The sequence below is a fragment of the Stenella coeruleoalba genome (assembly GCF_951394435.1).
Source record: "Stenella coeruleoalba genome assembly, chromosome: 20".
NCBI lineage: Eukaryota > Metazoa > Chordata > Mammalia > Artiodactyla > Delphinidae > Stenella > Stenella coeruleoalba.
In genome coordinates this window covers 43679820-43704858 of record NC_137166.1, presented here as the reverse complement: position 1 = coordinate 43704858, position 25039 = coordinate 43679820, and the positions used below count along the sequence as shown (strand labels likewise).

Sequence of the window (25039 nt, the reverse complement as noted above, 5' to 3'; positions counted from 1 at the left end):
TAAGTCCTGTCAGCTCGCCTCCAAGTAAATCTCACAACTACCCATTTCCATCCATCTCCAATGCAACATCTCTATCCTAACCTCTGTTACCTTGCTTCAGTGATTGATTACTCAGCCTCTAAAATGGCCACTCTGCCTCTCTACTCTTGCTCCCATTTCAACCCACTCTTCACAAAACATCAAATGATCTTGTCAAAATGTCAATCATACTGCCACACTCAAGTCTCCTTTGGCAGATTCTCATGGTGCTTAATAAATCAAGTCTTTGACGCAATGGCCTATGACCCTTACATTATATGCTACATGGCTGTATCTTCAGCCACATCGTACACTTCCCCTGCCTCCCCAGCACACACAAGAGCACTAGTTAGATCTTAAGACGGCAGCAGCATGTTGTTTTGATATTCATTATGTATCTACTAAAGGGCATGCAACAGGTAAGTAGGCAAATTATTCGCCGAAGTTTGCAAGCGCCATCTCTCCCATCTATTACACTGAAGTTGTCACAAAAAGCCGTTAACTTGCTTTATAGTCTTAGCTCACCACTAAATAGATATAAAACACTAAGCTTGTCACTTACCTCTCATTTTTTCTAGATATAAAATGGAGAAATAATACTCTACTACCCAGTGGAGCTGCTGTGAAGACCATCAGTTCTCAAAGTGTGGCCCCTGGCACAGCAGCAACCTGGGAACCTGTTAGAAATTCAAATTCTCAGCCCCCATCATGCCAGATTTACTGAATCAGGAACTCTTGAAATGGGACCCAGCAATAAACCCTCTAGATGATTCTAATGTACACTGAAGTTTAAAAATTTACATGAAAACACTGGGAAAAAAAAAAAAGTAGAGCTAAATAAATGCCAGGTTATCACTGCCTTGTATGACAATATGGTGTTTGTTATGCACCAGTGGTAAATAGTAAAATTACAAAGTCAGGTTTTTCATAAAATAACTTGTGTTGGCTCTTTTAAACACAGAACACCTTAAACGTGAAATACATATATGCAGTATGTAAGCAAGGAAAGCAGAGATAGTATTGCTTAAATGACAGATATAACTAAGGAATACCTGAAACAGCTGATGAAATGTTATCACTGAAAATTAGGATACTTGAGATTTTGTTGGGCTTGGGGCAAGGATAAAGATGTTTAATGGTCCCTCACATGGTTTGGGTATGATATAAGGTAGCTATTAATATGTATCCTGGCAACGTGGGCAACGTGGGAGTAACCACAATTTATCTTATAAATCTTGACTAATAATGATTCAGGTTTCCAATAATCTGGACACTTGTATCTATTAGGATAGAGTAAGACAGATGTACTTATTAGGAAGTTCAGGTCATCTGCCTCCTGACATATTAAAATGACGATTCTGGGGCTTCCCTGGTGGCGCAGTTGTTGAGAGTCCGCCTGCCGATTCAGGGGACACGGGTTCGTGCCCCGTTCCGGGAAGATCCCACATGCCGCGGAGCGGCTGGGCCCGTGAGCCATGGCCGCTGAGCCTGCGCGTCCGGAGCCTGTGCTCCGCAACGGGAAGAGGCCACAACAGTGAGAGGCCCGCGTACCGCAAAAAAAAAAAAGAAAGAAAGAAATAATCAAAACCTTTACTTTTAATGCATATGCTGTTCCCATGGAAATTTACAGGACAGGAAAATGGTCATTCCAAAGTCAGTTTATCTGAAAAACACAAATTATATGAAGTCTGTGTGTGTATCCTTATTTAAACTAAATGTTCGTAAAAATTCCTAAGCTCAAATGATGTCACAAAAGTGTTAGAAACGTGTAGACCATATAGTGTACACTATATCATGTAAAAATAAATTAAAACAGATTTGGATTATGCTGTCTTTTTTAATTTTAATAAAATAGATAATTTCATACTACATAGAGAGCAAGTCCATCCACTCATCGATAAAATTTTAGAAATACTTTCTATAAAAAGTTTAGTAGCTGATTGCAAATGAATCCATTAGAACTTGATTTCTATAGGTACAGTGTTCCCATCTTCACCCCCATTCTTGTTAATTTTGAGAAAATTTAAAAATACAGAAAAGTACAAAAAATAAGACAAGATATCCATATACCACAATCCAGAATTAACCAGTATTTCAATATATTTTCTTGCAGTCTTTTTTTTTTTTAAAGAGAAATGGACGTTTATATATAAAACTGAAGTCCCCTCTAACCAATCCAATCCCCCCCTCTCCCACACGCATTCCCTTCCCTTCTCCACTCTTCACAGGCAACCACTATCAAGAGTTTGGTCTGTATCCTTCCAAACCATTTCAAAAACATTTAAAAAACATACATACATATATGTATCCATTACCAATATATAGCACTGAAATTTTGAGGGAAGTTTTATTCAAATTTACAAAACTGTCATCGTAATATATGTCATTCTGCAACTTTATCTTTCCCCCTCAACGTGATTTTTGAGATCTTTCTCTGTAATACATATAGATCTCATTTATTACATTTTACAGATATACAGTATTCCATCATAAGTACTTTCCATTTTGTTGCTGATGGGCATTTAAGTTGTTTCCAATTTATGACTACTACATATCATGCCACAGTAAATAGCCTGGTACACATTTCCTGAGCATACAAACTCAGACTAGAATTGCTAGGTGTTTTTCAATTTGCTATAAGGAATGTTTCCCAACTCCCAAGGTCATAACCATTTTAGTATATAGCTTTTTCATATTACTATTTTTAACCTAACCCCCCTGGATCTTACCTTTGTGTATAGTTCGTGTTTTTTTTTTTTTTTTTGTCCCTTGGAGAACAAATTACCTCCAAATCATTTTTTAAATAGTCCCATTATATTCTCATCTCCTGATGCCATTTCTATATTATAAATTCTAATAAATGCATAGGTGTTTCCAGAATCTCTTCTGTTCTGCTAAATCAATACCATAAAGGTCTCTTCCTTTCTAATACTTGCAACTTTTTTTTTTTTTTTTACATTGGTGAAGATCTCCAGATCCATGCAGACGGCAATGTTAAACATGTTTTCCATTCCCAATTTTAGTGGAAATGCATCTAAAGTTTCAGCATTACCTGTGCTGTATGGTTTTTTTTTTTTTGCTGGATATTATCATACAAATGTCTTTCTCTTCAGGATGAATTCTCTGGTATCCTTTAAGTTTTTAGCTTTTGTTTCTCTCATTTGTGATGCTTTCCTTCAGAATGATTATTTCTGATATGTTATGAGATGTAAATTCCTGATGAACACCTTTCATGATATCCACAGGTTTTTAATGAGTATGAATTTTCTGGTGTCTAATATGGTGTGATTTCTGGCTGAAAGCTTTCCCACATTCACTACATTGATAAGGCTTCTTACCTGTGTGTATTCTCAAATGTAGAGCAAGGGTTGAGAATTGAGAGAAAGCTTTCCCACACTCATTACAACCATAGGGTTTCTCACCTGTATGGCTTCTCACATGCACCGTAAGAGATGAACTTTGAGAGAAGGCTTTTCCACATACATTGCATTCATAAGGCTTATCACCTGAATGAATTCTCACATGTACAATAAGTGACGTTCGCTGAGAGAAGGCTTTTCCACATTCATTACATTCATAGGGTTTCTCTCCAGTGTGAATATTTTGATGTTTTATGAGGTACTTCTTCTGACCAAAAGCTGTTCCACATTCACTACACTTAAAGGGTTTCTCTCCAATATGAATTTTCTCATGCTCAGTAAGGTTTGATTTGCCACTGAAAGTTTTCCCACACTCCTTACATACAAAGGGCTTCTCTCCTGTGTGAGTTCTCTGGTGTCTGATGAGGTTCGACTTCTGAATGAAAGCCTTCCCACAATCCTTACACTCAAAAGGTTTCTCTCCAGTGTGAATTTTCTGATGGGTAAGAAGGTTTTCCTTCTGGCTGAAGGATTTTCCACATTCATTGCATTCAAAAAGCTTCTCTCCAGTATGGGTATTTTGATGTTTAATAACATACTGCTTTTGGCTGAATGCTTTTCCACATTCATTACATTCAAAAGGTTTCTCTCTATTATGAAAATGCTCATGCTCAGTGAGAGTTGATTTGTGGCTGAAGACTTTCCCACATACCTTACAGGCAAAGGGGTTTTCCCCACTACAAATTCTCTGCTGACTGAGGTGTGACATCTGAATGGAAGCTTTCCCACATTCACAAGATTTCTCTCCAGTATGAATTTTTTGATGAATGAGAATTTGCTTTTAGCTGAAGGTATTTCCACATTTCTTACATTTGTAGGGCTTCTCTGTGTATGACCTTTCAAATGCAGAGTAAGAGACAAGGTTCAAGAGAAAACTTTATCATACTTAGTACCTTCAAAGCTTTCTCTTCAACTCTAAATTTTCTAATACTCAAATGAAGTTTTGTTACATTCACTGGTTTCTCTCCAGTATGAATTTTCTTCTACTCAATGAGATTTGTTATCTAGCTAAAGGCTTTTCAATATTCCTTAGAAGCACAGGGTTTCTCTCCAGCCTGACTTCTACATTTATGAGGTGCAACATGTGAGTGAAAGTTATACCACATTCAGTAAATTCATAGGTTTTCTCTCCAGTATGAATGCTCTGATATCATATGGGGTTCAAAATTTTTTAAATGAAGGCATTTCCACACTGATTTACACCTAAAGGGGGTTATTACCACAAGGAGTAAGCTGTGGCAGGATTTCCAAACTAATTGATGATTCTTTCTTACACAACTAAGTCTAAATTGTGTTTCAAACTCTTTCTAGGTTAAGTTGAAAAAGGTGTTGCCTTAAAAGATATAAGGTTTGAGATCAGAGGAAGTATTTTTCCAATTTTCTTATATTCACTGCTTTTTTCCTCAGTCTGTACTTTACTGGAGCTGGATGCAACTTGCCTCCCAAGTCTTGTTGCCTCTCTATCTGCTCATCTTCTTCTCAGGCTTCTTCTAAAATGGAGTACAAAGAATCATCATTTAAAGGAGTCAATGTGCTTAGAACTGTGGCTGGCACATGGTAAGCACTCAATAAATGTTAGCTTTATGTTATCATCATTATGAATTTTCCCATTACTAGTAATAAAATTTCAGATTGTGCTTTTGGGGATGAACTCGGGTAGCCCACCTCAACAGTATGAAAGAATCCTCATGACCAATGTCTCCAACTAAATTTTGAGAAGGAAAACTTTATAGAGGACCCCTGGTTGAAAATTAACATTCATACGTACATAAAGCTTAGATTATTCTTTAAAAATAATCTTTCTTATTTCATAATCCAGCAAATTGAATGTAACAAAAAATGAGGAATTAACAAACAGGATAAAGAGGTGACCACATAAAATTAAGAAAGTCTACCTGGGATTCTTAAGAAATGGAAAAAGGAAAAATCAACTGCTTCCTTCTAAAACTCCATTAAAATGACAAGAAAAGGGAAAATGGTACAAACTCACAAGAAAAAAGAATATGATAGGAGACATCAATACACACAGGTATTAACAAAATTTTTGATAACATAAAGTACATGGAAGATTTTCAACACACAGAAGAGCTGAGGAAGTTCGAATAACATAAAGGTATTCCAGAAGAGGATGCCAATGTCAAGCAAGCCAATTTGTGCCACAAAATATCAGAAAGGTTCAGGAAATGAAGGGAAATCAAGTATCTCAAAAGAAGGAATGAAGGATTGTTGCTGGGTTAAAAAAAAAAAAAGGTGTGAGTTGCAGCTGGACCTCTACTGTCAGTCAGGAGCACAAAGGACCACTCCTCTGTAAGAAATGGAAGTTATTCTTTGCAGAAATTTAATCAGAGTAGCTCTAGTCTCAGGGACACTCAACAAATGAGATGACAGGTGCTATACTGAAATCAACAGGATCTATATGTAATATGGTGAAACCTCCAGTTCCATTATGCAGCTGATGCCAAAAATTGTTGGCAACCTGTGAGCAGGATATGAAAGGACCTTTTTCTGGACAAACTGAAAGGCCAGTGAAAAACTTAACAGGATGCCCACCATCTAAGATGATACTTGTTGCTTGTACTCTTTTTTTTTTTTTTTGCTGAAACGAACTACCTGGCCACACCTGAGTTCATGAGAGTAAGGCAGTATAACGCTTCTGCAGGAGGAGACCCTGAGTCCATGAGGCATTCTATTTTTCACCCACTAAAGCCTACCAGATGACTAGAAGCACCCAGGTATGAAAGAGCTTACGTTTTAGTGAATCATTCTTAAGTATGACTGTGCAGCCAGTGTTCCACACACATTAGAGGAACCCCACTAACATGACAGATCAACATTGAAAGAAAAAAGAAAGTCAAAGGAAATAAAGGTAAGGCACAGCAAACAACAAAACCCTAAAAACCAATCAGTTATGAGAAGATATTTTATCAGTGAAACAATAACAGGATTCTGTAAGCAAGAAGCAGAAAGAAAAAGTTCCCTTACAAATTAAGACTGGGGTTGAGGGGGTGGTGAGGGGAAAGGTGGTAAAGTAGACTGTATTACCATTCACCAATAACAGAGTCTCCTAAGCACAGAGGGGTCATACTGTTAATATGAGCACAGGTGACAAGTGTGATTTCCTAGTAGAAGTTTTGTTTGTTTGTTTTTTTGGGGGGGCACGCCTCAGCTTGCAGGATCTTAGTTCCCTAAAACCAGGCATCCAACCCGGCCCCCAGCAGTGAAAACGCTGAATCCTAACCACTGGAATGCCAGGGAATTCCTCTAGAGACTTCTTTTTTCCCCTCTTTTTTTTCTTTCTTTCCTTTTTTTTTTTTTGGCCACACCACGCAGAATGTAGGATCTTAGTTCCCCGACCAAATATCGAACCTCTGTGCCCTGCAGTGGAAGTGCGGAGTCTCAACCACTGGACCTCCAGGGAAGTCCTCTCTAGAATTCTTAAAAGGCCCACTTGGTACCCCACACAATGAATAATATACCTAGACACATCACTGTGACATTTCAAAACAGAAAAGAGGACATAAATGCTCTCAGAAAAAAGAACATATATCATTCAAAGAAAAAGGAATCAGAATAAAATTTCCCAACAGAAAGGAAGCTAGAGAGAAAATTCTGAGAGAAAAATTTTAAGCTTAGCCTATCAATCTAATAAGACAGTCAAATAAATCCATTTTTCAGATATGCAAATGCCCAAAAATGCACCTTTTCTCCCAGGATGGTACTAGAAGATGTGTTCCATCAAAATTAGTAGAGAAGGCAACAGATATAGAATCCAAAAAAGAGGGGATGAATAGGGGAAAAAGTGAAAAAAATTTCTATGATAATGGTGATGAAAAGCTATAAGGTAAGAGCTGACTATCAAGTCAGAGTACAGCCAGTCTAGACTGAAGCAGGAAGACAAAAATTCTAAAAGTAATATCTCTAAGGGGAAAAATGGAAGGAGATTTCCCAATGCATCTGACCATGTGGAAACAAGTATTGAGAGGGCTTTGAACTATTCTGAAGAAAGTCCAAGGGAGTCTGTGCTAAATATAGGAAACCAAGCAAGGAAAAGCACTTGGGCAAATCATCTAAGTTGTGAGCTAAACCTAGCCACTTTTCTCATGAAGCACCATTTTTTACTTTATTTTATGGAGCACCACTAATTTGCTTTAAATAAATTAATAAATGCCTTACAAACTATGGTTATTAAGCCTTGGGTATTGTTTGCCAAGAACTTCCTTCAGACAGAACAAAGTAAGACATCATCTCAAGGAAAACAACTGACAGTATATGTTGCCAATGATAGAATTCAAGTTTTCAAACAAAAATTAGAATTTTGGAAAACCACAAATCCTCCACCATGAGACTGATAGCTTTTCAATACTTAAAAAACTTTTCTGGGCTTCCCTGGTGGCACAGTGGTTGAGAGTCCGCCTGCCAATGCAGGGGACACGGCTTCGTGTCCCGGTTTGGGAAGATCCCACATGCCGCGGAGCGGCTGGGCCCGTGAGCCATGGCCGCTGAGCCTGCGCGTCCGGAGCCTGTGCTCCGCAGTGGGAGAGGCCACAACAGTGAGAGGCCTGCATACCGCAAAAAAAAAAAAAAAACTTTTCTAATGAGACTGGTGATGTTAACAAACTGTGATGTTTTGATATTGTATAGTGAGATACATCAACATTTTAAAGATCTCCATAATTCAACAGACAAACGCATATTACAAAATCATGCATGGGTAAGAGATCCATTCAAAGTTTAAGACAAACCAATGGGATTTTACGTAAGAGAACAAGAAAATGTGTTTCAAATTTCACATTATGGCTAACCTTAAAAAAAATGATCACTTGTCAAGTGTTGGTATAGTACCAAAGAATATTTACAATTATCTGAAAAGGCTACTAAAATACTTCTCCCTTTTCTAACTACATCTGTGTGAAGCCACAATTTTTTAATATACTTCAACCAAAACAACAGGTTACAATAGCAGATTCTGCTATCTCCTATTAAGCCAGACAATAAAGATATTTACAAACATGCAAAACAATGCCACTTTTCTCACTAAATTTTTTTATTTTGGAAAATTGTTATTTTTATTAAGAAACAATGTAAGTTTATATGTAATGGGTTTTTTTTAAATTAATAAATGTTTCTAAAAGTTTCAATTTTTTGTTAAATAAAGTAAACATCACAAAAGTCCACATAATAAACCAAAGCTCTTTGCGGGTCCTCAAGTTTTAGGACTGTAAATTTTATTGCTATTGGGTACTGGGTTTCCTTCTGTGGTGATGAAAATGTGATAATGGTGATGACTGCATGACTTTGTGAATATATGAAAAACTACTGAACTGTATACCCTAAAAGGGTAGATCTGGTTAGCTGAATTATATCTTAATAAAGCTGTTATGTAAGAAAAAGAAAAAGAAAAAAAAAATGTGAAGAGTTCCTAAGACCAAAAAACTTTGAGAACCTGATGCTCAAAACATTTCTCATTATTCATTCCACAAATACCTTCTTCTTTCCTACTATGTGCCTGGCACAGTTTTAAGCTCCAGGGATAAACAGTACTGAATAAAACAGACAAAATTTTCTGCACCCATCAAGTTTATATTCTAGTGGACAGAGACAAATAATAACCAAATGAAGGAGATGGTTTGTTAACAAGTTTTAAGTGATATGGGGTAAAATTAGGGAAGGGATAGAGTTTCAATTTCAGATGGAGAGGCCTCTGAGAAGGAAGATTCAAGACATGAAGGAAGAAAGAGTGATCTGGAGGAAGAGCATTCTAAGCAGTAGTTAAGTAAGTTCAGAGGCCCTGAGGAAAAGCCTGCCAAGCATGTTAAATATGCAATCAGTGAGTCACAATTACACATATTATGTTCCTTATATCCTTTGGCTTAGCTTGATCCCCTCCTATTTTTTACACTTCTTAGAATTCACAGAACCTCCTGGAAGCAGCTCCAGTAACATGCTCTTAAAAAGACTTCTCCAATCTTGTCTCTTACTTCTAAACATCTTTCCCTTAACTACTAATCACAATCACATTCACTTTTCTTAAAATAAGTGTTTCATATGAAATATTTTTAAACCCAAACTTGTATGTAGCTAAGTCTTAGCATGCTAACTATAATCTGAGATGCTGGATTGCAGTAACAGCTCCACTCTTTTCTTTGGATGGCTGATAGCAAGTATTTTTTAAATATAGGGGGCATTACCAAGGGGGAAAAAAGGAGGGGAGGACAGTTTAGAGTTTAAAGACTAAAAAGACAACAACAAAACCCAAAGTTTAAACCTTGACTGGATTCTGGTATTTAAAAAAAACTATAGAGGGAGCTCCCTGGTCGTCTCGTGGTTAGGATCTGGCGCTTTCACTGCTGTGGCCTGGGTTCAATCCCTGGTCAGGGAACTGAGAACCCACAAGGCTCGAAGAGGCCAAAAAGAAAAAAGAAAAAACCTACAGAAAGTATTTTGGAGATAACTGGGGAATCTGAATATGGACTATTACACAATATTAGCACATTATGACTAATCATCTAACGTGTGGTAACGGTATTTTTGTTATATAGAGGGATGCCAGTATTTTTAGAAAATGCTTACTTAATTTTTTAGGAGTGAAATGTCATGCTGTTTGTGTGCTGTAGTGCACACAATACACATGCACTGGAATACAGATACCTCAAACATGGCAAAATACTATTGAATCTGTGTGGTGGGTATAGAGGAGATCACTGTACTCTTCTTTCAGTGTTTTATGGTGTTTGAAGATGTTAAGAATTGATTAAAAAAACAAATCTTCCACAATAATAATTCAGATTATTTAACAAGTTACCACGTGTAATCAAAACTGCAAACAGAAAATATAAAACATGGGCCTTCCTTTCAACAAGTTCATAAGATATCCAGACATAAAAAAAAAAAAAAAAAAACACTTAAGATGGTATTTACTAAGGACTTTTGAATTTCTGTGGAAAATGTGAAGCAGGATGGACAATCAGAGGGGAGATCAAAAGAAGAGGAAGTAACAGGTTTAAATAAGCAGGAACTAAATAGGTAGGGTATTTCATAATCAAAGGCCAAGATTCAAATAATTTTATAGAAAGGAAATATGTTCACATTTATATTCACATGGTTAATATGCCCTCTCTTGATTAGAGCAAAGTATATCTTTTAAAAGGTTTGACTGACCATATCACAAGGACCATAAGAAAAGAAATAATCCAGACCTAATTTGAACATGGTTTGAAGTAACGTCTGGACCTGAAATAATGAGCTGAAATCTCTAATTTGGGTACGATATTAATGATTTCACGGTCTGACACAATGAAAATGAAGTTAATTGGACAGTTGTTTATCCCGTAAACAGGTAAAATCATGGTGGGCAAGACAAAAAGCCTGGAGGTGCCAAAATAAAAATTGGTATTTATAGAAAGAGTTACTTCTAACTTCAGAACGAATGAGTCACTTTCTAGGGATCAGTTTATAAAGGGAAGGAGGAAAGGCAGAATACAAAGTTCCAGAAGCCACCTCCAGTAAGAGGATGGTGGGGGAGGGCTCAAAAGATAAGGAAACACTTAAGACAGAAAAAGCAACATCTCAGGCCATCAAAGCACCAATCAAGCTGAAGTGGGAGAGAATTCCTAGAGGAGGGACTCAAACATAACATAAATAGATGCTTTCTTCTAAAACGATAAAGACATCTCTGCTCACTTTATGCCTGTGAAGGAGAAAGATAAAGAGGAAAAAAAAAAGGGAAAACTGCATTGTTGATAAGAGTAGGAAGTAGCTATAATTCTAATGTCTTATGAGAAAGGATATGAGTGGGCAGCTGCCATTGCTGTTTTTACGAAGAGCTCTCATGCACAATGCTCTCCAAAAACAAAAGGCACAGCTTCAAGGGCCATTATCACTACCTCCTTGTTTCTAACAACAGAATCCAGGAATGTAGGCTGGATGCAGGAGACTTGGTGGACACTCTGGCATCCCTGGGTGGTAAGAAAAGTTAAGACTGAGCAAGGAAATGCAGAGACACCATCACTGAATAAAGCAGCTTATTAGTACAGCAAAACAGAAGTCATCACAAGTTTCTATCTCCCTAAATTCCTGACTTGTGCATCCAACTGTCTACCTGAATATGCACTTAGATGATGGACCAGTAGATATGTCACAATTAACGAGTCCAAAAGAAAACTCTTGATCTCCCAAAATTCCTGAAGTCTTCCTATCTCAGTAAATGGTAACTCATCCTCTTCTAGTTAAAGAGTCATCAACAACTCCTCTTTCTCTCATAACCAACATAAAATAAGTCAATCTTGTCAGCTGTTCCTTTAAAATATCTTAAGAATCTGACTGTGTGTCACTAAGTACAATTACTACCTACTGCAATAGCCTCCCATTAATCCCCTCTACCATGTTTTCTTTATAGCAGCCAAACCGTAATTCTGATCTTTTCACTCCTCACCTCAAACCCCCCTGCTTTTTTCCCCAAATATTTCATTTTTATTAGAGTATTTTTTTTGGGTAGTAGAGCATATTACAATCTCAATTATCCTAACAGGCTTTTAAAGGAAAGCAGCTCTGGGTCATCCCTGGTGGTGCAGTAGTTAAGACTCCAAGCTCCCAACGCAGGGGGCCTGGGTTCGATCCCTGGTCAGGGAACTAGATCCCACATGCATGCCGCAACTAAGAGTTCACATGCCACAACTAAAGAGCCGGCAAGCTGCCAACTAAGGAGCTCACGAGCAGTGCTGCAACTAAGGAGGACACGAGCTGCAACTAAGGAGCCGGTGAGCCACAACTAAGAACTGGCACAACCAAATAAATAATAAATATTAAAAAAAAAAAAAAAGAACCCAGAATTCCTTCAGGTTCACATGCCTGGGAGGAGCAGGGGGAAAAAAAAAAAGGAAAGCAGTTCTATCTGACAAGGAGAGAAGAACCAATGTTTAGAGAATGGTTATTAAGCAGAGAGGAGTAGAGTAACTCTTCCTCCATATGTCAGCAAACTTGAATACACTCAGCTTTGATACCTTGCCAACTTGCAAAGCATCTAATGGTGGCTTGAGCCACAAGGGATAAATGAATTATGGTATTTAACAATATTTACTGCTTGACTACTGGCTTCATACAATTTGGTGATTTACCTCAAAACCCTTTGATGGTCTCCCAAAATCACTCAGAATAAAGGCCAAAGTCTATGATTTGGCCTGTTAACCTAACCAAATCTATTCTTATTTCCTTTGTTCACTCTGCTCCAGCCCACTGCCCTGATCATTATTTCTTGAACAGCACGCTTCAGCCTCAGGGTTTTTAAGATTTTGTTCCTTTTGGCCGAATGCTCTTCCACCAAATACTGCACGTCCCACTCTCATACTCTTAAATGCCATCCTCTTAATGAGACCTTTCCTTGACCAACTTCTTTAAAATTATAACCCCCCAACTTGCCCTCTCTATGCCAGTTTTCCTTGCTTTACTCTTCTGCACAGGACTCACCACCAACTGACAGAATATATCTTTTACCTATTTATTCATAGTCTGTCTTCCCCAATTTGAATATAGGCCTCAAGAGGGAGGAATTTTTGGGCTTCTCTGGTGGCGCAGTGGTTGAGAGTCCGCCTGCCGATGCAGGGGACACGGGTTCGTGCCCCGGTCTGGGAAGATCCCACATGCCACGGAGCGGCTAGGCCCGTGAGCCATGGCCGCTGAGCCTGTGCGTCCAGAGCCTGTGCTCCGCAACAGGAGAGGCCACAACAGTGAGAGGCCTGCGTACCGCCAAAAAAAAAAAAAAAGAAAAAAAAGAAGAATTTTTTACTGCTTTGATCACTGACATTTCCCTAGTAACTGAACTGGTGCCAAATTCAAATCATTCAGTAAATACTTATTGAATATACGAGTATACTACGTTGGTAGAAATGTAAATTGGTTTACTTCTCTTGAGAACAATGTGCCTATTTCTATCAAATCTATAAAAAAACATAACTTTGACCCAGCACTTCCACTTAGAGTAAATTATGATGTAACTATATCTGCACATCTCTGCAAAGCAATATAAATAAGTATATGCACTTACATCTTCAATTGCATAAGCCTGGAAACAACCTAAATGTCCATTAGTACGAGACAGGTTAAACAAATTAAATGTTGATACAAAAAAAAAGAAAACTATGTACACAATAGAATACATACCACCATTTACATGAAAAGGAAAACTGAGGGCTTATATATATTCATATTTGCAGCACAGATACATAATATAGGCTGGTTTATTTGTAGACTACCTCAAGAAGGATACATGTGAAACTCTTAAAAGTGACTGCATCTTTGAAAAAGAATTACAGGACTCAGGGTCAGAACAGCAGACTTTTTCACTGTATACCTGATGTTCAAAAATTTTTACAAATTCACGTATTACATTAAAAAACAAATACAGACTCATACATCCATACACACACACACACAGCAGACAGGCAGAATTGACTTCTAAGGCAAAAACTTCTGAAAGAGGTACATGGGGGCAGAAGGGAGTGAGGCAGGAGTTTGTTGATGTATAATGGGGGCGCTGGATAAGAAGACAACAGGAAGTGTGATTACAGATGTAAAATATAATGCTGAGGCATTTAACCACTAAAAGAATTAGAGAAATTGGTAAGTAATAAAAAGGAACCTAAATATCAGATAATATATAAAGACTTAAGACATATAAAAGAATGCACAAAGGAGTCTATACACATCAGGGGATATGAGACTGAGGGCATCATGAAAGAGAGAACAATGACACAGAGGCAGTACAAATGACGTGCGAAGTGCTGACATGCAGAATAAAGGTAAGAGGGGAACCTGGTCCTCTAGCATCTGATTAAAGGAGTAGACTACTAAAAGAAAAAATGACTGGAAATATCTTTCAGGTTTCTAAAGAATTCATATCAAGTGATATTCTAAGACTAGGGCCTGTAAGAAAACATCCTTAAAAGCATTTCAGAGGTGGCAATGCCGACTGAACAACTGTGACCTGCCTGGTTGTGATGCACTCACCTGGACAAATTTCCTTTACACTTCTTTCTCCACCATCCACAGTTCGTCTTCTTGCTTCAACAGAGGATCACATACAGCTTGGCCAGCTTATAACCTGCTATTGGGGAAATGACACAGCACTAGAATGTTAATGCTGGAGCCAAAGTTCTGTCCTAGAACTCAGGCTGAGCCCTGGGGCCTCCTGGCCTTCTGAAGGATGAGGAAGGTGCAGTCTCCAGGAATGCACAAGGAAGCGACCCTGTGAAAAAGAACAAAGTAATGACTTTTTGTCTTAGAAATTAAAGCACACACAACTATATGAGCAAAGGGACTATTTGGGTCCTGAATTTCAAAGCCATACACTCACTCAACCTTTTAAGGCTCCACACATCCAGAAATGGAGGAAGAAAGAGGGAATGTATTTTGAAAATTTGACCTACATAGGAAAAGCTGTTCATACCTTACATGACTGGCTGCTACTGTTCTCTAGCACCACATTCCTATGTAGGCTCCTAAGTGGATTTTAACTGTGGCCCTTATTCCTGGATGAAATTCAATACTCATATCTATGACTATAACAACATACACCTAACATAACTAAGCCACATGGATAAAGTTGTTCTTGACAGTATTCAGGAATAAAAACTGAAGTTTTCCTGGAGTCCTAATATTTACTTTGTTAGCAATATCCTCTGAAAGAAACTACATACTAAAAATGTCCTGTAAATATATGTTCATCCACACATTCAAAAAAACGTTTTTAAGAACATTATTGGGACAATGGACAAAATTTGAATATGGATTTTGAATTAAACGATAGTATTGGCATTACATTTTCTGATTTTGATTACTGTACCATGGTTATGTATAAAAATGTCCTTGTTCTTAGAAAATTTATGCTGAAGTATTTGCAGATAAAGGGAGCATGTATACAACTTAGTCTCAAATAGTTCAGAAGAAAAATGTACACACATATTTGGAGAATAAGAGAAGGAAAAATAAAGCAATAAAAAAGTAAATGATTGGTGAATTTCGGTAAAGGGTATATGGGACTTTTCTGCACATATACCCTTCTCTAGAAAAGGTACATGCAACTTTTCTGTAAAGTTGAAATCATTAAAAAAAAAAGCAAAATCCTAAGTTACTACTTATACACTCTATCTACTATGTGTTGAAAAAGCTTGGTCACCAGCTTGTACTGGGGTGTGGCAGATGGAAGGCTTAGAGCCTGCTTTAAACAGTAATGTACACAGAGATAAACATGAGAGAGCGAGTTGCCTAGAAACAGCCTGCAAAAGGAGATCAAATTTGATCTTCTGGACATTCAGAGTGTCAAGTTTCTGAGGATCATGCAGGCAAGTATATCCATTACACAACTGCATATATAAATTAGGAGCTCAGAACAGCCTAGAATGGAAATGGGAATTTGTCAGTTGTCAGAATATCACTGCTGTTGAAGACAGGTGGAATACTACTGTGACTGCTTATAGAGAACATACACAGTCCGTGAAGATGGTCAAGGATGGAATCCTAGGAACACCAAAGGTCAAGGACACAAGGAAAGGTTTCACAGGAGCATGGTGGCTGTTTAGTTTCAATCTTTCAAATACTTTTCCTGAAAACCATATAAAACATCAAAAATAATGGGGTAATGGGGAGGGTGGAACAAGGGGGCAAGAAGTTAATCCATACACTACATCTGTAGTGAAACTAGTAGAGAGAATTTATGTTAACTCTAAATTATTTGTAAGTGCGGACCAAAAACCCAAAATAGCCGAAGTGGTACAGGAACCACCATAGTGTAATAGGTGTAGCAAGAAAGACTAGATAATGGCGAGAAGTCTTTGAGGTAACAGATCTCAGAAATAACTAGCAAATATTCATTCTCAGAATGAGGGATTCACCCTGAGTGAGAACTGTTGTAATGAAGTCTAATTATGAACAAAACTAGCCACAAAAGAAAAGACAAACCCCCAAACTCCATGTACCTCTGCCAAAGGCAAAGCCAAACAGGAGGCCTAAAGAAGTTACAAAGAAGCCAGGAAGAACTCAAAACGCTGAGGGAGATTCTCAGGACTTAAATAGTTCAGAAATCTGCAGCTAGTATTTCCTTACAGAACGAGTAGACCTTACCCTAAGACGGAACTAATGAAAGCAAGACCTAGATTAAACAGAAAGAGACTGCAGGGGAAGCAGAAAGAGCAGGCTTAAAAAGTACTTGGGGGCTTCCCTGGTGGTGCAGTGGTTGAGAATCCTCCTGCCAATGCAGGGGATATGGGTTCGAGCCCTGGTCCAGGAAGATCCCACATGCTGCGGAGCAACTAAGCCCATGCGCCACAACTACTGAGCCTGCGCTCTAGAGCCCGCTCGCCACAACTACTGAAGCCCCTGCGCCTAGAGCCCTTGCTCCGCAACAAGAGAAGCCACCATAGTGAGAAGCCTGTGCACCACAACAAAGAGTAGCCCCCGCTCGCCACAACTAGAGAAAGCCCATGCACAGCAACGAAGACCCAACACAGCCAAAAATAAAATAATAAATAAATTTATATATTAAAAAATACAAAGCAGGGCTTCCCTGGTGATGCAGTGGTTGAGAGTCCGCCTGCCGATGCAAGGGACACGGGTTCGTGCCCCGGTCCGGGAAGATCCCACATGCCGCGGAGCAGCTATGCCCGTGAGCCATGGCCGCTGAGCCTGCGCGTCCGGAGTCTGTGCTCCGCAACGGGAGAGGCCACAACAATGAGAGGCGCGGGTACCGCATTTAAAAAAAAAAAAAAAGCAAACGCATCATCCTGGAAGGCAAGTACTATGAAGATTTATGGGAAACAGAGAGATGGAGATAAAAGTCGGCCTCAACCAGGTTATGGTCATCTAGCCAGAGAAGGTGTGGAAGCCCTCTGCTTTTATACACTAGAAGAAGCACATGAGCTTTGAAGTATAGAATGCTACTATGTTTCCTTTTTCCTGGTACTTGTCTATGAATATCTACCTCATACAAACATGAGAAACACAAAATATTTTGTCTGTGTCCATACAAGGATGCTTTAAAGAAAACAGTGGCAATGAACACCATAATTTTCCAACAGTTAAACTCACCTGAAAATACTGCCACAAGTAGATAAAAAATGAAACACAATGTAACAAAATTAATTTTTTAAAAAAGACATAAAAACTTTAAGAAGCAAGCAAAGCTATAAAAAGAACACAAAAGATAAATGGAGAAACTGATTTAAGAAATGGTCACCCAAAAGGAGGAAATGGAAAGAAAATAGCAGTGGACATCTTATTTTTGTTATATTTGACTTTTTTTAAGACTGCAGCTATCAGACAGTTTAGAGGGATTTTTATTTCCTTGATTAATGTGATCTTTCCTGGTTGTTGTATCTGAGGCATAACAGTGGTCTCAGCCTTAAACGTTTTGTTTCTACTCACATCCCCAGAGACCCAGGCAGCATGGGTAATTTATACATATATAGGTAATCATAATCTATATCTGATCACGAAAGCCAGCATCTTATCTAATGCAAAAATATTGAAGGCATTTCTATTATTAAACTCTAAATAAAGATAAGGATGCCCACTGCCTCATTTAAAAATATAACTATAAACAATAATTCTGTAAATTAAGCAGGGAATAAAATTAACTTATAGAAATCAACAAACTTTGGGACTTCCCTAGTGGTGCAGTGGTTAAGAATCCGCCTGCCAATGCAGGGGACACGGGTTTGAACCCTGGTCCGGGAAGATCCCACATGCCACGGAGAAACTAAGCCCGTGCACAACTACTGAGCCTGCGCTCTAGAGCCTGCGTGCCTCAACTATTGAAGCCCATGCACCTAGAGGCCATGCTCCGCAACAAGAGAAGCCACCACAATGAGAAGCCCGCGCACCGCAACGAAGAGTAGCCCCCATCACCGCAACTACAGAAAGCCCGCAAACAGTAACGAAGACCCAACACAGCCAAAAATAAATAAATAAATTTATATATATAAAAAAGAAACCAACAAGCTTTATATATAGCACAATGACTCCATTCATAACAGCAATATAAAAAATAAAGTACTTAGAAATAAACTTAGTAAAAAGTGTCTAAAACCTATATGAAGAAAATATTAAAACACTCTAGGGCTTCCCTGGTGGCACAGTGGTTGAGAGTCCGCCTGCCGATGCAGGGGACACGAGTTCGTGCCCCGGTCTGGGAAGATGCCACATGCCGCGGAGCGGCTAGGCCCATGAGCCATGGCCGCTGAGCCTGCGCGTCTCGAGTCTGTGCTCCGCAACGGGAGAGGCCACGACAGTGAGAGGCCTGCTTACCGCAAACAAACAAAAAACCACTCTAGAACACCCAAAAGTAAACTGGAATATATACAACACATATCATGTACATAGACAAGAATATTTAACATTATAAAGATCTAATGTCCTTTCTGCTAAATTATTTTACAAAATTTAATGCAATATCAGTAAGTTTTTTTCTAGAACCAGACAAGCTGATTTTAAAGTTTACACAGAAAAATAAACAAGAATTAGGAAACTGAAAAAAAACAAGGAATAAGAGAATAGCTATAATAGATATTAAAACAAAATTATAAAGCATCCATACCAAAAAGATAAATATTGGTACACGAATATAGGCTGGAAGATGGATGAGAATATAAAGTCCAGAAATAGACCAGAAACACGAGAATTTAGTATATGATCAAAATGGAATCTTAAAATAGTAGAGTTAAGGCCTTTTAATAAATGGTGTTGGAAGAACTGGGTAGCCTATTGCAAAAACATAAACCTGGATGCAAACCTAAATATCATACACGAGGATATGAAAACCCATAGAAATTATAATCTTTTAAGGATTTGAAAGTATAGGTGAAACTTGGAGTGGGAAAGGCTTTCTATGACCATAAATGGAAAGACTGATAAATCTATTACATAAAAATAAAAACTTCCTGATTCCACATGGTTTAAAAAAACAAACCAATGTGAACAATATCAAAACACAAATTTAAAACTTGGAAAAAAAAACTCCAACTCATTTCACATAGGGCTAACCTTTCTAATGTAATTTAACAGCTCCTAGAAGAAAGAGACACCCCATAGTAAAAGGAGAAAAAGGATATGAACAGAGTTCCCAGATAAGTACATATGGCCCTTAAACATATGGAAGATACTCAACCTCACCCATAATAGAGATGTAAATTAAACCTACACTGAGATACCAATTTTCACTCATTCCTTTGGCAAAAAAAAAATGCAACTCTACATTGTGATAAGGTTCTAGGAGGAAAGGTGTTCTTGTAGATTGCTAATGGAAATGAAAGTACTTAGCCCTATGTGCAATTCTACTTGTAGCAATCTACTTTAGAGATAATCTTGCATAAGTACAAAATGACACAGATGAAAAATTACTCATTACTGCAGCAACAGCAAAAGACTGGAAACAACCCAAATGTTCAAGAGCAGAATCAACTACGGTACATGCACACAATGGCATCTTATTTATAAGGCAGTTAAAAAGAAAAATATATATATAATGATTAATAAAGGATATCTCCAGGACGTATTGTTAAGTGAAGAAAGTGAGGAACACAGATGTACATAGTACATCTTTAATGTAAGGACAGTGGGGGATAGGAGGGAAGAATAAACATACACTAATGGCCCAACAAACAAAAAAAATCTACTTGAAGGATAAAGAAACAAAAAAACAAGAAACTATATTTAATTGGGACAGAGAAGAATGTGATGCGGGGGAGCAGAATGAGATATCTCTATGAGATACAGTTTTTGTTGAATCACCGAAATGCATTATTTACTTTTTATATGATGAAATTGATTTTTTGAAAAAGCAATCCCTGAACTTGAAAACAAACTGAAACAAATGAACTCAACTGTACATTAACTTGGTAACATAATTCCTCAAAGAAAGGATTTATTTCAAATGACTTTAGAACAGAGAACTTTGACTACACATCTTTCCTGGGATGCATTCTAAGGACAAAAACAGCTACAAAGAAAATTTTCACATGATACAATATGTTTATGGTTACTACTATCAACATTGTTATTTTTGAAACCATTTTTTTTATAGTGGAGGATAAAGCAAATAATCCTATACTTATATTAACCTGTTCCAAAATTTTTACTATAAAATACAATTAGGGGCTTCCCTGGTGGCACAGTGGTTGAGTCCGCCTGCCAATGCAGGGGACACGGGTTCGTGCCCCAGTCCGGGAGGATCCCACATGCCGCGGAGCGGCTGGGCCCAGGAGCCATGGCCGCTGAGCCTGCGCGTCCGGAGCCTGTGCTCCGCAACGGGAGAGGCCACAGCAGTGAGAGGCCCGCGTACCGGGGAAAAAAAAAACAATTAGGAGCTAAGTATGATGTAAAAATACTGAACCATTTAAACTGAATTATAAATACTAATATGAACTCATGATTTTTCAAAATGGGTTTTCTAGTTCCATCTCTGAAATGGCCTTGAAACAATTACCTCTGCAGCAATAAAATAACATCCAGGAGCTTCCCTGGGTCTGCCCGCCAGTGCAGGGGACATGGGTTCGATCCCTCGTACGGGAGGATCCCATATGCCGCACAGAGGCTGGGCCTGTGCGCCATAGCTACTGAGCCTGCACTCTGGAGGCCACAAGCCACAACTGCTGAGCCCACACGCCACAACTACTGAGGTCCGCGCGCCTGGAGCCCCTGCTCTGCAACAGGAGAGGTCACCACGATGGGAGGCCCGCGCACCACGGCGAGGAGTGGCCCCCGCTCTCAGCAACTGGAAAAAGCCCACACACAGCAATGAAGCCAGTGAAGCTGAAAGAGGGGAGGGGAGGGGAGGGAGGGGATGGGGGGGAGAACGAACATTCAGCACCCAGATCTTGGTCTCCAATACCACTCTCCAGTAAAAGGAACCAGAGCTCCTTGAAGAAATAGCTAATTCCAAGTCTGGGAGGGAAGGTACAAGATGGGTCTGGAGTGCAAGATCGCTTTCAAAGTTAAATGGGGGCAAGTTAAAATGAGACTGGAGTTAGCATGAAGGAATGTCCACTGACTAAAACTGTGACAATATGACTATCAAAAAGAAAACTAGCTGCAGTTATTAGAGCACAACTTTAAAATGATGCTTAAAGAAAAAGCCAGGATAAATTTGTCACAATTTGAGGTAGCAATCAAATAAATGTAAAAGAAATGAAAAAACTAGAAAATCACTTTGCAACCTTGAAGAAATTATTGATTCAGCTAAGGATTATTTATTGGTGTTAAAACCATTCATTAAATGATTGATGGGGAATGGACATTTGTACCGTGCCAAATTATGAAACCATACAGATTACACTTTGGTCATAAAGGGGAAAATACAATCACTAATGGTGGACCAGTCATATATTTCTGTCCTGATGTTATGCAATTTGAAGATCACCTCTGATGTAGTCTGACCCAAAACAGGTCACAATTAGGATTTTTAAAGAACATCATCAGAGGCTCTGAATTAGAACCATGAGAAAGTAACCATCATAGAAATCAAAGAACAAATCTCATGAAGGAGGCAGTGATGAATTTCTAAGGATGAATGTAACCTGAACAAAGAACTCTAACTTCCTCATTCCCATTACAAAAGAAAATGTAAAAAAAAAGCTTAAACATTGAAATTAAAAAAGAGCATCTGCATATCTGAATCTTTCAGAAAATTTTACCAGAAACAGTAAGAATGAATGTACTGTTTCTGAGGAAATTTTTTGTCCCTTTCTGAATTTTCTAAAAATTTTTATTTTATATTGGAATATAGTTGATTAACAATATGCTAGTTACAGGTGTATGGCAAAGTGATTTAGTTACACCCATGCAAGTATCCACTCTTTTTCAAATTCTTTTCCCATTTAGGTTATTATATTGATCTGAGTTCCCTGTGCTATACAGTAGGTCCTTGTTGGTTATCTATTTTAAATATAGTACTGTGTACATGTCAATCCAATTCCCAATCTACCCCCCCCCCACACACACACTCTTTCCCTCTGGCAACCATAAATTCATTCTGAGTGTTTGCTTTGCAAATAAGTTCATTTGTATCATTTTTTAAAGATTCTGCCTATCATATATTTGTCTTTCTCTGTCTGACTTAACCTCACTTAGTATGATAATCTCCAGGTCCATCCACCTTGTTGCAAATGGCATTATTTCTGAGGAAGTATTATTCTGTAGATAGTAACAATAGTACTACTTAAAGTTTATCCAGTACTACTAATAAGGCACTATTTTTTAGAACTCCTCCATCTACACAACTACTCCGTGAATCAGATACTATTATTTTCTCTACAATACTGGATGAGAACCTGAGGCACAAGGGATTACCTGTCTAAGGTCACCAAGGTACAAAGTGGCAGAGGAAAGAGTCTGGTTCTATGGCCTACTTTTAAAAAAAAAGTACTTTGACTTTTGAATATATACTAAATTCATATAGTTAGGGGAAAAAAAAACAAAACAAAACATAGAAAGCTATTTGCCCTTGTCCTATCTATGCCAGTACCTCTACCCCCAACAGAGGTAGCCACTCTTACTAGTTTCTTGTGGATGTTGTTTCTTAAAGGAAACAAATACAAGTATATATTCTTATCTCTCCCCTTTCTTACTCTAAATGAAGCATACCATATATTCTGCATCTTACATTTTTCACTTAATATATTTCTGGAGTTATTTCAGTGTCAGTATACAGAAAGCTTCCTCCTAATTCTTTTATAGAGCTGCAAATTATTCTGTTGTATACATACATCATAATTTTATTGAACCAATCTCCTACTGATGGGCATGAATTGTTTCTAATCTTTTCCTATGTGAAACACTGCTGCAATGAACAACCTTGTACCTGTACAACTTCATGTAAATTCAGGTACATTTGAAGAATGAATTTCCATCTGTAAAATAAGTCAAAAAGAAAATACATTTGTAGTTATTATACATACTGCTCAATTGCCCTTCATAGGCCTGTTTCCTGCTAATACCAATACTATTTTAATTTCTGAGGATTTAAAATGTTACTGTTGGGGGAATTCCCTGGTGGCCCAGTGGTTAGGACTCTGCGCTTTCACTGCTGAGGGTGCCTGTTCAATACCTGGTTGGGTAACTAACATCACAAAAGCCCAGGGGAGTAGCAAAAAAAAAAGTAAAATGTTACTGTTGGGCTCCCACCTCCCCACACCCCAACTGCTTTCCTTTTTCAGAGTTTTACTAGCTATTCTAGCTTGTCTATTTTTCCATATGAAGTGCAGAATCAGCTTACCTAGGTCCAAAAAAAAAAACTGGATACTTTTATTGGGATAACATTAAATTAATAAATTTACTTAAATTAAATTTGCACACACTTTTTTAAGACGTCTTCCTATTGAAAAACACTGTATATTTGTTCTCTTATGTTATGCCCTTTAGCAGTATTTTAAAGTTCTTTTCCAATAGTTTTGCACAGTTCTTAAATTTATTCCTCAATTTTTAAAAAACTGTTCTTGTAAATAATGGTTTTCTTCTATTATACCTTCTAACTGGCTGTGGTTTGTCTATTTGAAGGCTACTGATTTGTAGATATTGATTTGGTCCCCAATTATTTACAATCACGTGAAGGATAACTGAAGGTGGATTCCTTACTTTTTCGTTACTTCACAAAATCCATACAACCTGGGAACACCTCCACGCATTTAGGAGTTAGGACAACTACTAGTCCAGACTCATGTATAAACACTGAAAGAACTAAGTTTTTTTCAAAGAACGAGGATAACCGTGCCGAACCTAGAACCCCAAACCCTTGACTCCCCAGTCCTCGGCCTTCTGCACTATTTGACACTGCTTCTCAACATGTAAGACTGATATTTACTCTAAATTAACAGAAGACCTATTAAAGTACCCCAAAGATCAGAATATTTGAGACCGTTTGAAGCAGGCTCCCCATAACAAAAATTTCCTTTGAAATATTTTTGTTAAAAAAAAAAAAAACACGGTGATTTGCATTCTACCCCAATTAAAAACAAACGCGCTTTTATACAAAAGTCCATTTAAAAAGTATTTACCACTTAGCTTTTATATCACCCTTCAAATCTTCAAGTAAATTAGATGTTCCAGGAAGACGGCACCGTTATTATCAGCACTTTCGACACGGGAAGTGCCGCTCGGATGTTATTTTCTCAATGCTGGTTTCCTACATCTCTCTCTCTTAGAAACAACCATACACAGTGCTGCACCCTCAGTTTCTCCCTCAATCTCAAACGTCCGATCAAACTTGCGGTCAAACTCAGGGTCATGCACGCTCGAACCCTCCTCAGAGGCCCCCCCCCCACCCTACATGTAGGCCAGAAGCTCTTAAACCCACTCCCCACCCTCGCGCCGCACCCCAATAGATCTAGAATCCTTCTCTTCAACCTCCCAGACCCCATCGGCCCAAGACACCCACATCCCACCTCCTATTTTCGCGCCACGTGGATCCAGGGGCCGGACTGACCCGCGGACAAAGACCAAAATGTCCACTCGGTGCGCTGCGCCTGCGCACTCCGAGGCCGAGTGAGCACTCCCAGAAATCTCCGCGATGCGGCCCGCACGGTCACCGCGGCCAAGCGCAGGCTGGTATCTGATTACCTTCT

At 38.4% G+C, this 25039-nt stretch overlaps 1 long non-coding RNA gene across 1 annotated transcript; it reads right to left on the bottom strand.

Moving 5' to 3' along the window:
- Positions 1-1841: 1841 nt before the first annotated feature.
- Positions 1842-25024, bottom strand: LOC307179412. Its single transcript, XR_013825382.1, has 4 exons — positions 24860-25024; positions 23281-23329; positions 14439-14676; positions 1842-4927 (listed from the first exon to the last, which is right to left on the bottom strand). It is a non-coding gene; the product is annotated as an uncharacterized lncRNA (long non-coding RNA).
- Positions 25025-25039: the final 15 nt, after the last annotated feature.